Below are 12639 nucleotides of genomic sequence, written 5' to 3' on the forward strand. Positions count from 1 at the left end.
TAAATGTCCTAGGGCAGATAGCCTAGTATGAACCTATGAACCTACAAACCTATGTTTAACGACAAATGATTATTAAGAGCAAATAATAATGACAAATGTTAACTACAGACAGATGTAAAGCTAAAAAAAAGGCACAGCAAATTAACACTGCTGTTTAACTACTCACTTCCAAAAGAAGAAATATTGCACAGAACAAAGTTATAGAAAGCTGCATTAGAAGTAGTTTGATGAAGCAGATGGGGGGGCGGAGGGGGGGGAGGGTAAGTGGAAGAAAAGGAAGAAGTTAAATGAAATATGATTTTTACCCAGGAAGACAGGAAGCACTGACCATTATCCTGAGAAGATGGCTAGTGAGCAAATGTAAGAATATTACAAAATGACAGTGCTAATTAATGGCAGGCCCATATCCAGTAAATTAACTCTCTCAACTTCCATCTGAATTCACCCATTCTGGTGCAAAATCTGATGTCCTCAGGTAAGAAGTCCCAGGTACTGGAAAAACAGATATGTGATTGCCTATCCCCAGATGGTTATACCTCTTCAATTACTTAACAAATGAGGTCAGTTAGTGACGTAAACACAGTTTATCAGGAGTATGCTACTTGTTTGCATTCACTAGCATTCTGGTTGAATGTATCTCTACAAATATCATTTGTGCAAAAGGTACACTGAGAAAATGTTTAACATCTGTGAACATAATACATTATGAAATGTAATTTGATTAAAAGTCATTGTTCCAGTACTTGTGCAACTTTTTACAACTCATGCATGCACTTTAAAACATTTACAACTCATGCATACACTTTAAAACATTTATAACTCATGCATGCACTTTAAAACATTTACAACTCATGCATACACTTTAAAACCTTTTTCTTGGTGGGGGGTACACGCAATGACATGAAGACCCGCTACTTACATGTATATACAGCTATGAGACTGATACACCTCAGAATAAATAAAGATTACTTACTCAGAGGTACCAGCATCTTACAAATATTATATATTAGATTATATTATTGTACTATATTGAACTTAATTTCTTACTCTTCAAAGGAGCATAATTACTTTCAACAGGCACCCAAGGATACAGAAAGGGTTAGCATTAGATTTAGGTTTACTGGGAAGGTTAAATCTTAGCTTTCAAGTTTTCAGTGTGGGATCAGTGTGCCCCCATTCTTGGTTTTCACATCTTACAACACCATCTTCTACATGACTTCAGCACCAAAAGTTTCTATATGACATTGATACCAAGGTCTTCTCTGTACCATTATATTGCCTACATCCTATATAAAGGTGTACCTGCCACATAGCTACACAGTGTTCACAACATCCAGGTACCAACCCCATACCAGTATATTCCACATAACAGTACCACCTCTATATCACCTACCTAGTAACACAATATCAGCGTCCTCCTTATGGCAATAAAATACCTTAAATGTGTCAGTATCACAGCAGTACTGATACCCTGTATATCTCACAGCACCACATGAAATGCATTACTTATATAGAATCCCAAAATAAATGCTTACAATAAGGCGTCCCAGCTCAGCCTTTATTCTGCATGCCTTACAGTTTCTTCATTGACCATAGTCAGACCACTGTCACTCTCTCACATATCACTGTTTGCCTCATCATGATCAGCAAAGTGCTCCACTTGTGGCCCAACATATTTAAATGTTTAGTTTTATTCCTTGAAAAACAAAGGTTTTACCTTATTGTTGCAGCATGTTATGACATAGATAATGAAAACAAGATATGGCAATTTATAAGCAATACAATTTATCACATCTCACAATATATTGTAATATGTTATGTTAAGATGCTTTTAACAAAGCAAAGCTCAGCAAAGGGTAACAAAGATGTTGATAGTGGTTTATGAGTCTGCTCAGCTTGGCGGGTCACTTCCATTGCTACAAAACCTGACTTGTGCTAAGAAACTAAATTTCTGCAGCAATTAAGTTACCACTCATATTTGTAAAGAAATTATTAGAAACAAAAACTGACAAGACCAAACTAACATAGAGTTGCATTCTTAACTGCCCGAAAAGAGCTATATTTTTAATTTATTATGAGAATATGTATTTGAGTTGAATACTGTGTGTCTGACTGACAACATAACAGATTTATTGCTGACAGCCATTATCAATGAATAGGTGGTACTGCCATTTCTTCACTGTTGTGCGACCATGGATTTGGTATATCAGTTGGGGAATGGATGTTTTCCCCAACATAGGGGGCTTTGTCCCCCTGCAAAAACAAATCCTATTAGTTAAAAGTAGCTTTCAGTCATTTTTTTTGCTGTTTTATCTGACAGTTAAATAATTATCGATGAAGAAAAATGAATCCCTTATTAAAAAAAAAAAATATATATATATATATATATATATATATATATATATATATATATATGAACTATATGCGCGTGCACACACACACACACACACACACACACACACACACACACACACACACACACACATATATATATATATATATATATATATATATATATATATAGATATATATAGATATATATATATACTGTACATGTCCTAATGATGCTCAAATGTTCAAATGAGCATTACAGGTGCACTTTTGTTTTCAGATTTGTACTTGTTTTAAGCAGACTGCTCACTCCCTTTTCCTATCATCTTCGCATCTTTCCTCAAAATAATCAAGGTACAAATAAATAAAATAAGCAAGTAACTATATATATATATATATATATATATATATATTGAGAGAGAGAGAGAGAGAGAGAACCCTGTGTATGTCCTAATGATGTTGAAATGAGTTTTAATGGTACTTGTATTTTCAAATTTGTACTCGTTCTAACTTGTTCAAAGTGGACTGCTCACCCCTTTTTCCTAGCATTATTCCTCAAAATGATCAAGGTATAAATAAATAAATAAATAGAAAAGCAAGTACAATAATATATCTTAAATGCTGCTATAACTAACTTGCCCCCGGATTCATGAAGCTCGGTGCAAGGCCGGTGTAAGGCCTGCGCCGGCCATGCGGCGTATATATGGTGTAGTAGCGCCAGATGCATATTAATGAAGGTGTGCTGCCACCACATCCACGTGCATAGGACATGTGCGCGAGTGCATAGGGCGTTACTAAGCTGCGCCCAGAGGTGTGTCAATGTTGGCTGTCAATGAGCAACCTAAACTGCTGAATATTATAGTCCGCCTGCAATAGTAATCGCACCTATCAGTGTCCGTGGATAATGAAACATATGCAAAGCATGCAAGACAGTTCCCGGCCACACAAAATGGAGAACCAAACAGAAATGCACGCAACACAATATGAGTTCCTGTCCATGGAACAAATGATATTTAAAATCGTGTGTCCGTAATGTATTGCACTGTAAGTAGGTATACCCAGTGGAAGTGAAGTGCATCATGTCATCGCGCCGCCAATACACACATCTAGCCCCATGGGCAGGGTCACCAGAAGTCCCACAGTGGTAGTGATAGTACACAGCTGGGCAGTTGTGGCTATAAAACAACCGTAAAGAAACCTGACAGTCCAAAATGTATACCAAACACACACAAATATATGTATATTAAAATGTGCTATACACATGAGCAGGAACGTAACCAGCACATACACATAGGATGCTATATGCGGAACTAGGATATCCAAAAGCAGAACCCATGCATGCAAATGCAATACGCAACAACCCCTGTATAGCACATAACCCGCACCCATGTCCGAATGTCCACCAAATCCAGCTACCAGCCTTGCGCATCCGTACACCTACACATAGCGAGTATTCCCCATATGTAGTAGGAAGTATCATCCTAGGCAGTGTCAGGATTGCAAATATGTATCCCACATTTGTAAACATCCCATCACAGTTACGTAAATCCAAATGCCCGCGCGTTCATGTTTTGGCCAAATGTGTGTACATTCCGCGTGGGATAAGTAACCTGTTGAAACCTCAGAGTTGTTTACACACCACGGTGTCTAGTACTGTACACATCTGGACAAAACATGTATGTGTAGTCACGGTACTGTTCAGTTTCTAGACAGACATGCAAAACATACTACACAGGATGGAACAGCTGTCCACCATGCAGGTCTCCCCACTAGGGTTGTCACCTGTTAAGATGCCCAAGATGGGACATCCGTTGTAGAAATGTTAGAATTTGCAGGATAAAACATACCCCCGGCCAGTGCAAAGGACAGAATTACACTTGTATGCCAAGATAAAAGCTTATTTCATAGCATATGAATAGCTTATGCTATCCCAAATAATAGTTATGTGTTCCAGATACAAAATACCTGTATCATGCAACTAGTAAAGAAAATAAGAAATATACCGTTATCTTAAAATCACAGGACATTTGCCATGCTCTTTTGAAGTTCCCTGGATAAAATCTGCCTCTGGAATTGTTTTGAAGCCATATTGCTCAGACACAGCTCCACGTGGTCCTGTTGAGTCTTCCTGGCTACAGAGAACTGAAAAAAAGCGACTGCTTTCCTGATTAAGTATCCTGCTATTTTTTATATTTGTTTTACCTTCTACTGCTTACCTAGAGCAAGTTTTAACTGTTTTCATAGTTATTTACTGCATTTTTTATTATCTGCACTTAAAAGGACATTTTAGTCGAAATTAGTCTAATTCAAGTCGAAAAGTGTTTGTTTGCTGTTTAATTTGATTGTTTGGCTGCCCACTAAAGTGTGCTAGCCTGTACTACTGACTTATTGCCTTTTCTGCATTTAGCGCGGAGTTGCCACTAGAGCACCATCAGGCAGCGCCGGTTAAACAAGGTTAAACTATTTCTGGCTCCGCAAAGTCTGCTCTTCATTTTTTCCCTTAGAACTGCTCTACTTGTAATCTAAACAGTCTATTCTCTATCTGTAAAGCTCAGCACTTGTTCCTAAAGCATTTTTAGTCAGGTAAAGCACTTCTATATTATACAAAGTACTTCACTAGCTTAAAACCACCTTGAGTACCCACTTCCCTATAGGTCCTTTCTGACTCAGTTACACAGCAAACTTTTTCATTTCTTCTAGCATGTCAAAGGGTCAGTAGCTAGCATCCTCTCCTGCTCAGCTGGTGAATCTGGGAATATTGAGGCAATGTTACAATTGCCTCATGTACACAGACAACCCTCTCCTCCTCCCACAAAACACAAATACATGCGAGAGATGCAACTACATAGCCAAACTGGAGGCTGAGCTCTCTCAACTCAGGACTGGAAAAACCAGACAGGAGGAGAAGGTAACCACACACACCATAAACCCAGTCTCACATAGAACTATCACAACTACAAATCAAACACATAAACACACAAAGACATACTCGGAGGCACTGATTAAAAATCTACCAAAACAGCAGAGGCCTCCAAAGCAGACACCCAAACAACTGCCACCTCATGACATAACACAAGCAACACATAGATCACAAAGTCAGTGTGCAAATCAGTCACAGCCCTTAAGGCCAAACACAATGCCAGACACACTTGTCATAGGTGACTCCATAGTCAGACACACTGACGTTCCACTCACCAGATTGAACAAGGAGAGGGTCACAGTAAGCTGCCTGTCGGGCGCTAGAATCCGCCACATAACACAAGCACTCAGGTCACTCCACAGCAAGTACAAGTATGACTCAGTCATTGTCCATGCCGGTGTGAATGACCTGAGACGTACCTCCCTGGACTACATGAAAAGAGACATAAAGGAGCTCTCAGGTTATGTAGCCCAAGCTGGTATGACCCTGACCCTGAGCAGTATCCTACCTTCACCAAGAATGATGCCACAATACAGAGACAAAATGATCAGTTTTAATAATTGGCTTAATTTCTGGTGTCATTCTAAGGGGATCCAATGTCTGTCTGCCTGGAATGACATGCTTCACAAGCCACGCTGCTTCACAAGGGACGGCTGGCACCTGTCACCCCTGGGTTTCCTGATATTGGCAAAGGCTCTTGCCACCCCCATAGTGCCTTTTGTAGACAAGGCTCAAATTCTAAACCCACCGCCCTAGAAAACAATAATGGAAAAAAACTAAGGGTAATGCTGCTCAATGCCAGAAGTCTAAATCTCAAGATGCACGCCTTCGAAGCCCTCCTCAGTATGGAGAACATCGATGTCTGTGCTGTGACTGATACCTGGTTCAAGACTCCTGAGAGCACCCCGGCACTATCAGGTTTTACCACATATCATGCGTTCCGGCCCCAAAACCCGGACCGTACCACAAAAGGAGGGGGTGTATCCATATTCATCAAGGATACCCACACCTCCAGGCTGGTGGCAACTCATGAAGCATCAGAGACCATTCAGGTGCAATTAACCATAGGCAAAACTGCTCTACAGTTTGTAGCATGTTACAGTATAAATGTCTCTCCAAACACCATCATATTGGGTGACTTCAACTACCCAAACATAGACTGGGAACATTACTCAAGCCCCAATACCCTAGCCCAAAGGTTCCTGGAGTTCATAAACTCAAATGCTATGGAACAACTTGTCACCATTCCCACAAGAGATGAAAATATACTAGACCTGATCATCACAAACATGGGGACAAAATGCTCCACACCGGAAGTATATCCCTCATTGGTGAGATCAGACCATAAACTAATCTCCCTGGAGATCCACATCCCACCCCCACCCCCAACAAAAGACCACAGTGAAGAACTTCTCAAAAGCCAACTTCACACTTCTTAAGACTGGTGTGGTATCCTTCAAGGCCCCTGAGCCATTGGAAACCACAACCCACGCTGCTGAATCCCTTACAAATGCTTTCTACGAGCACCTCCAGGATTGCATGGATCAAGCAATCCCAAATAAAATCAAGACCCTTTCCACCAAAGGCAAGCGCCCGATCTGGTGGACCCCAGCCATAAACAAACTTTACAACAAGAGGAGAAAGCTACTACAAGACAGAGCAAAATCCCTAAAAGGGAAGACATCTCTGATCAATACTAGTAAAAAAACTACGATCACTCATAAAATCATCCAAGGCCAACTTTGAGAGAAAATCGCCAATGACTCAAAAGACAATCATAAGGCCTTCTTTAGCTATGTTAGAAATCTGGGTGGAAACTCCCAGATATGCTCAGAATTAGTCCAAAATGATACAAAAATCACTGAACCCACAGACATTGCAAACATACTGGCAGACAGGTTCAGTGAAAATTTCTCCCAAAAGGAGAAATATCTATCCCAGCAGAGTGTAGCCTCCCAATCATCTCAAATGCCCAGGTGAGAGCTGCTCTCTCTAAAGCTAAAAACACAGCATCAATGGGACCGGATGGTGTCCCCAGCTGTGTGCTACACGAACTCAATGAGGAACTAAACCCACACATAAGGCTGCTGTTTAATCTTAGCCTTACCACAGGATACGTACCCAAAGAGTGGCATACGGCAACTGTGGTCCCACTCCACAAAGGCGGTGCTTCTATGGACCCTGGTAATTACCGCCCCATAAGCTTAACAAGCCTGGTCTGCAAAGCTATGGAGAGGATCATAATGGAACTCATAAATAAAGACATAGGGGGCCTGCAGACACTGGATCCTACCCAATTCGGCTTTGTCAAGGGCAGATCATGCCTCTTGAACTTGGTCGACTTTTTTGAAACAGTCAACAAGGCCATTGATGAGGGTAAGGCAGTTCACACAGCCTACCTTGACCTTGCAAAAGCTTTCGGCACAATACCCCACTCGGGTATCATAGAAAAGCTCACCAGCTTAAATGTAAACCCATATGTCACAAGATGGGTTGCAAACTGGCTCAAGGACAGAACCCACAGGGTTAGAGTTGCTGGTGCCATGTCAGACTCCAAGCCGGTCACAAGCGGTGTCCCACAGGGCTCAGTCCTGGGCCCCCTCTTGTTCGGCATCTACTTTTCAGAAGTGCAGGCAAACATAGGAGGATTGCGGCTGACAAATTTTGCAGATGACTGCAAACTGTGCTCCATAGTTGAAAATCCATCAGACACAGATATCCTTCAGAGAGGTCTCATAGAAACGGATAACTGATGCCAGAGCCATGGCCTTAAGCTAAATGCCAAAAAATGTATAGTCATACCCTTTGGTAAAAACAAGGTAACCCCAAGTTACCACATAGGTGGCAATCCATTAAGCACAGAAGAGATTATCAGGGACCTGGGGACCCAAGTTGACAGTAACCTTTCTTTTGACTCTCACATTGCCAAAGTGGTTAGGAGGACCTTCCACATTGCCCACCTGATTATGAAGGGATTCACATCCAGATCAAGGGAGGTCATTGTTCCCCTGTACTCTTCACTTATCATACCAATGATTGAGTACAATGCCCCATTCGGAATGTATCTTACCCAACACCTGCAGCAATTGGAAAGACCCCAAAAGTTCCTCACCAAAAGGATAAAGGGGCTCAAAAATATGCCATATGCTGCCCGACTGAAGAAACTCCAGCTCTATTCAGTCGCATACCATCTGCTCAGAGGTGACCTGTGCCTGACATACAAGGCCATGTCCAACCCGGAATTAATGGACATGCTCCACCTCAAAAAATCCAAATCCACCAGAGCCACAAGAGCAAGAGACTTAAACCTCAACATGGATATAAATAGGACGTGCTGGAGGGACAGATTCATCACCCAGAGACTCCCTATGCTGTGGAACAGAATCCTGGTCCATGTGAGACAGAGCACCTCGCTGGCTCTGTTCAAGAGGAATCCTGACCAGTGGATGGGAGATCGTAGGTTTACCCCGGGGATCATCTCTGTATCACTGCTGGAGAGAGGCACGGCAAACTAATGGGTATAGTATTCTTCAACCTAAGGGGTGGTGAAAGCCACACAACTCTGGCTAGGCTTATAAATGCCCTAGGGCAGATAGCCTAGTATGAACCTATGAACCTATGTCTTAGGTTTCGTCGCAGGACACAACTGTCCAAAGTGGGATTTCCCCTCGTAAAGAGGAACAGGTGGTAACCCTACTCCCCACTGAATTATCGACAGTATATATTCAACCCAATCACATACCGACACCACCACTCAACCTATTACAACAACAAAATCTGGATAAAGCCTAAAATGACGGTTGGACAAATAAGGATAGATGTAAGTACTGCTCTCACAAACTTCGAAAGTTCACAGAATAATAGTATGTACATTAGCATGAAATGTTGTGAAGGATGTGGGGTAGTCCCCGAGTATTACAGAGGTCCGTACATTCTTACTGTAACAAACCTTCACATATGTTTACTGTACTACTGCATACCTGTAGTTAATTCATAGCTGATTAATGTCCAAAATAATAATCTTCGTATGAATGAATACAGGAAATAGTCAAATGTGAATGTGAACACCACTCACCATGGATAATGTATTGTAACCACCCCCACCCATATTATGTATTGCCAACATTATAAGCTGCTGACAGGTGCCCAAACACCTGTGTCTGTAAACACAGGTAAAATAATGTGAATGGGAACACCAACACCGTGGATTATGTATTGTAACTACCCCCACCCATATTATGTATTGCCAACATTATAAGCTGCTGACAGGTGCCCAAACACCTGTGTCTGTAAACACAGATAAAATGTTTAAAATGGACAAACTCTGTCCATGTGCTTTGTCTGACATTTGAACATGGTCAGGTCAGTTCAGTTCCGTTCACCAGGCGGACAAGCCTAAACCCAGATCACCACGTGAACACCCTGACAATTAAAGACTTGTATGTGTCAGGACTATAAGCCTTGGGGTTCTGAATATCCCTGCAGTGATGAAATATGCAGCTTGTGTCCAGAGCAGTAGGGAATAGGGAATGTGTAATATGTAGTACCGCATTTTCCCAGCAGGAGAATGGATGCCTGTGTCGTAAGTGAAGCAGTGAGGCATATGTTAATGTAGCTATGTACTATGGGTATGCATATAAATGAGTCAGAACACCAAACGTATAGTGGTTACAGCATCCGGCCAATGTGAATACAGTCCCGGTTCAACTACAACTACAGCACATATAATGTTAAAATGTAATGAATGTGTCTGTGCTGTACAGACATTTAAATATGTAAAGGTGAACGTGTGTTTCGCATATGTCCGTTAACTGGATTACAGATATTTTACTGGTACTGTCACAAGTAATAAAGCCCAGGTAAGCACAAAGACTTAGTAAACATATGTAACCCACAATAAGGATATGCATGTGCACCTGCACGTAACCCACAATAAGGAAATGCAAGTGCGCCTGTGCGTGTGTAATCCGTTCACAGCACAGCAAATGAATGCTGGTTTCTACACGTAATGTCTATATATGGATATATACATTTGTGTATAGATATATATATCCACAGACTTAAACTAAATAAACATATGAAATAAAGAATGTACAGATATATATATATATATATATATATATATATATATATATATATATATATATATATATATATATATATATATATATATATATATACACACTCAAACACATACATCAATTGATATATACCTAACAAACATATAAACAAATGTCCTCCTAGATATAACACAGGTACATAAATAGGTTACACCATAGCTAGTATGGATACATATAATAGACATGCAATTAAGGTAAATACACTGCTGCTCTCAAAACTACTGCCCGGAAAGTATCAGTGTGCCAGATCTGTAAGTCCTACTCTTTAAACATGGATATAGGTGTCCTTTGCAGGACTCCAAAAATAGTGAATCTATAAATGCACTGTCCTGTAATGATTGCTGCAAAGAAGTGTCATCCGCAACTACAATATAGCTGTACATGCAACAGTAGCTTGTGCAAGTGTAATAACACATGGCTTGACAGAATGTAAGACATATGTACCGACATGCGGAGAGTGGATAGTGCTTAGAAGTGTCGTCATACTTTATTATCGCTCACATTAAATATGTGTTATGACTACTGTGGAGGGGTGTCAGGTCTGGGAATCATGGGTATGCAATAATGGGCCTAGTTGCCTAGGTGTTGGCTGGCACAGATATATGAGGTCTGCCCCATGGGAGTGATTAATATACCTATGTGGGTATAGCAGACGCCTCTAACTTCCTAAAATGAAGAATCCATCTACTGGATATCATGTAAACTATTGGGGGAAGATGTAGGGAGTTATATTAGTGTCGTGTAAGCGATTATCATGGACATACATGTGTACGAATAAGATGGTAACCATACCTCTCAATCAGAATAAGACATCAGGACAAAGGCATTTTAAAATAAGTACTAATCAGGAATATCTCAAATATTCCTCTTACAAAGTCAGAACGTTGATAGAATAATGGATCAGTCAATAGTATGAATGTTTTGAGGGTTATTAATTGTAAACAACAAATGTCTGTCATTATTGTCTAACCCCACAGTCCCAAATGACTTCCCACTAAATTACCAGAAAGGCACAATATTATTACAAAAAGGAACAAAATCAGACGTCTAAGTTCGGGACATTTACCTAAAATGTGTACAGTTGAGAGGTATGAAGGTAACCCTGACCTAAATAAATGTACAGAACTACTGCGATTAGGTGGACAGGTGTGAAGAAAGACGTGATGACAAATGACAAAACATGTATAAGTCAAAAGCATGTACCTCGACAAATCTGGTTGAATACTAATGCCCTGTGATAGTCAATGTGGAAGGTTAATAGAAACTACATAAATGTGTCCCTCAGGGTGCTATGCAATGTCCCCGATACAGTGTTCAGTCTCCCACACACGCATGTGAGTTCTGCCACTGATGGAAAGCGCAAATACCGGCGAAAACATAAGGTGGATGATAGCAGAATATGTATTGATCAGCACCTGTTGGCTTTTGTGAGGAACACAACACTCTGGGCGGGTGTGTCCTACAAAAGGAATGCAATGGCATCTGGCCTGCGATTTCTCCATATATTGTGTGCAGTGGTGTAATAGAATGACATATCTTGTATCAGAAACAGATACATGTTATAGGAAACAGTATCATCGACTATACCACTACAAGACAAATCTGAAGGTATGAAAAGTGCTGAAGTAGTCAGTTTAGTATTGACCGCATGTATGTGTGGAGTTGTCAAATGTCACAGCTGTACATATAGTTCCTATAGGGCTGTCACCTCTACAAATGATGAAAGTGGGAGGTGCTCTGTAGAAATGACAGACGTATCAGGTCAAAACATACCTACAGCCATGCTTACTCCACAAATAGACATATTAGCACACATCAAAGCTTAGGCTAGGATTCACGAAGCTTTGGTCGGTGTACGAGTAGAGTAAGAGTAGAGCAAGGCGAGATGTCCGCCGAGCTATTCAGCAATATCCTGTAGGGGCGTGTAACACAGCCCCTCAAACGAACGTTGCACGGACAATGTTAGGATATGCAAATTACCCCATTTGTAGGTGAAAGCTATGCAAATGATGTAATATATGCGATACATGCAGCAGAGAGCAAAAGAGTGACTTTTTCCTGATTTAAGTATTTTTTTCTGGCTTTTTGATTATTTACTGCTTAGCGACTGCATTTTCGCCTGTTTATACAGCTCTGCATTCTATTTAAACTGTTTTTGTGTTGATTAACTGTTTTGCACTTTTAAAAAAGTTATCTGTTGCTTAATTTTACCTGTAGGCTAACACACTCAAGTGTGCTAGCCGTTTAAAAGCATTTATAGCATTTAAT

Source organism: Protopterus annectens, chromosome 1.part1 (genome assembly GCF_019279795.1).
Source record: "Protopterus annectens isolate FY-2018-M chromosome 1.part1, PAN1.0, whole genome shotgun sequence".
Lineage (NCBI taxonomy): Eukaryota > Metazoa > Chordata > Ceratodontiformes > Protopteridae > Protopterus > Protopterus annectens.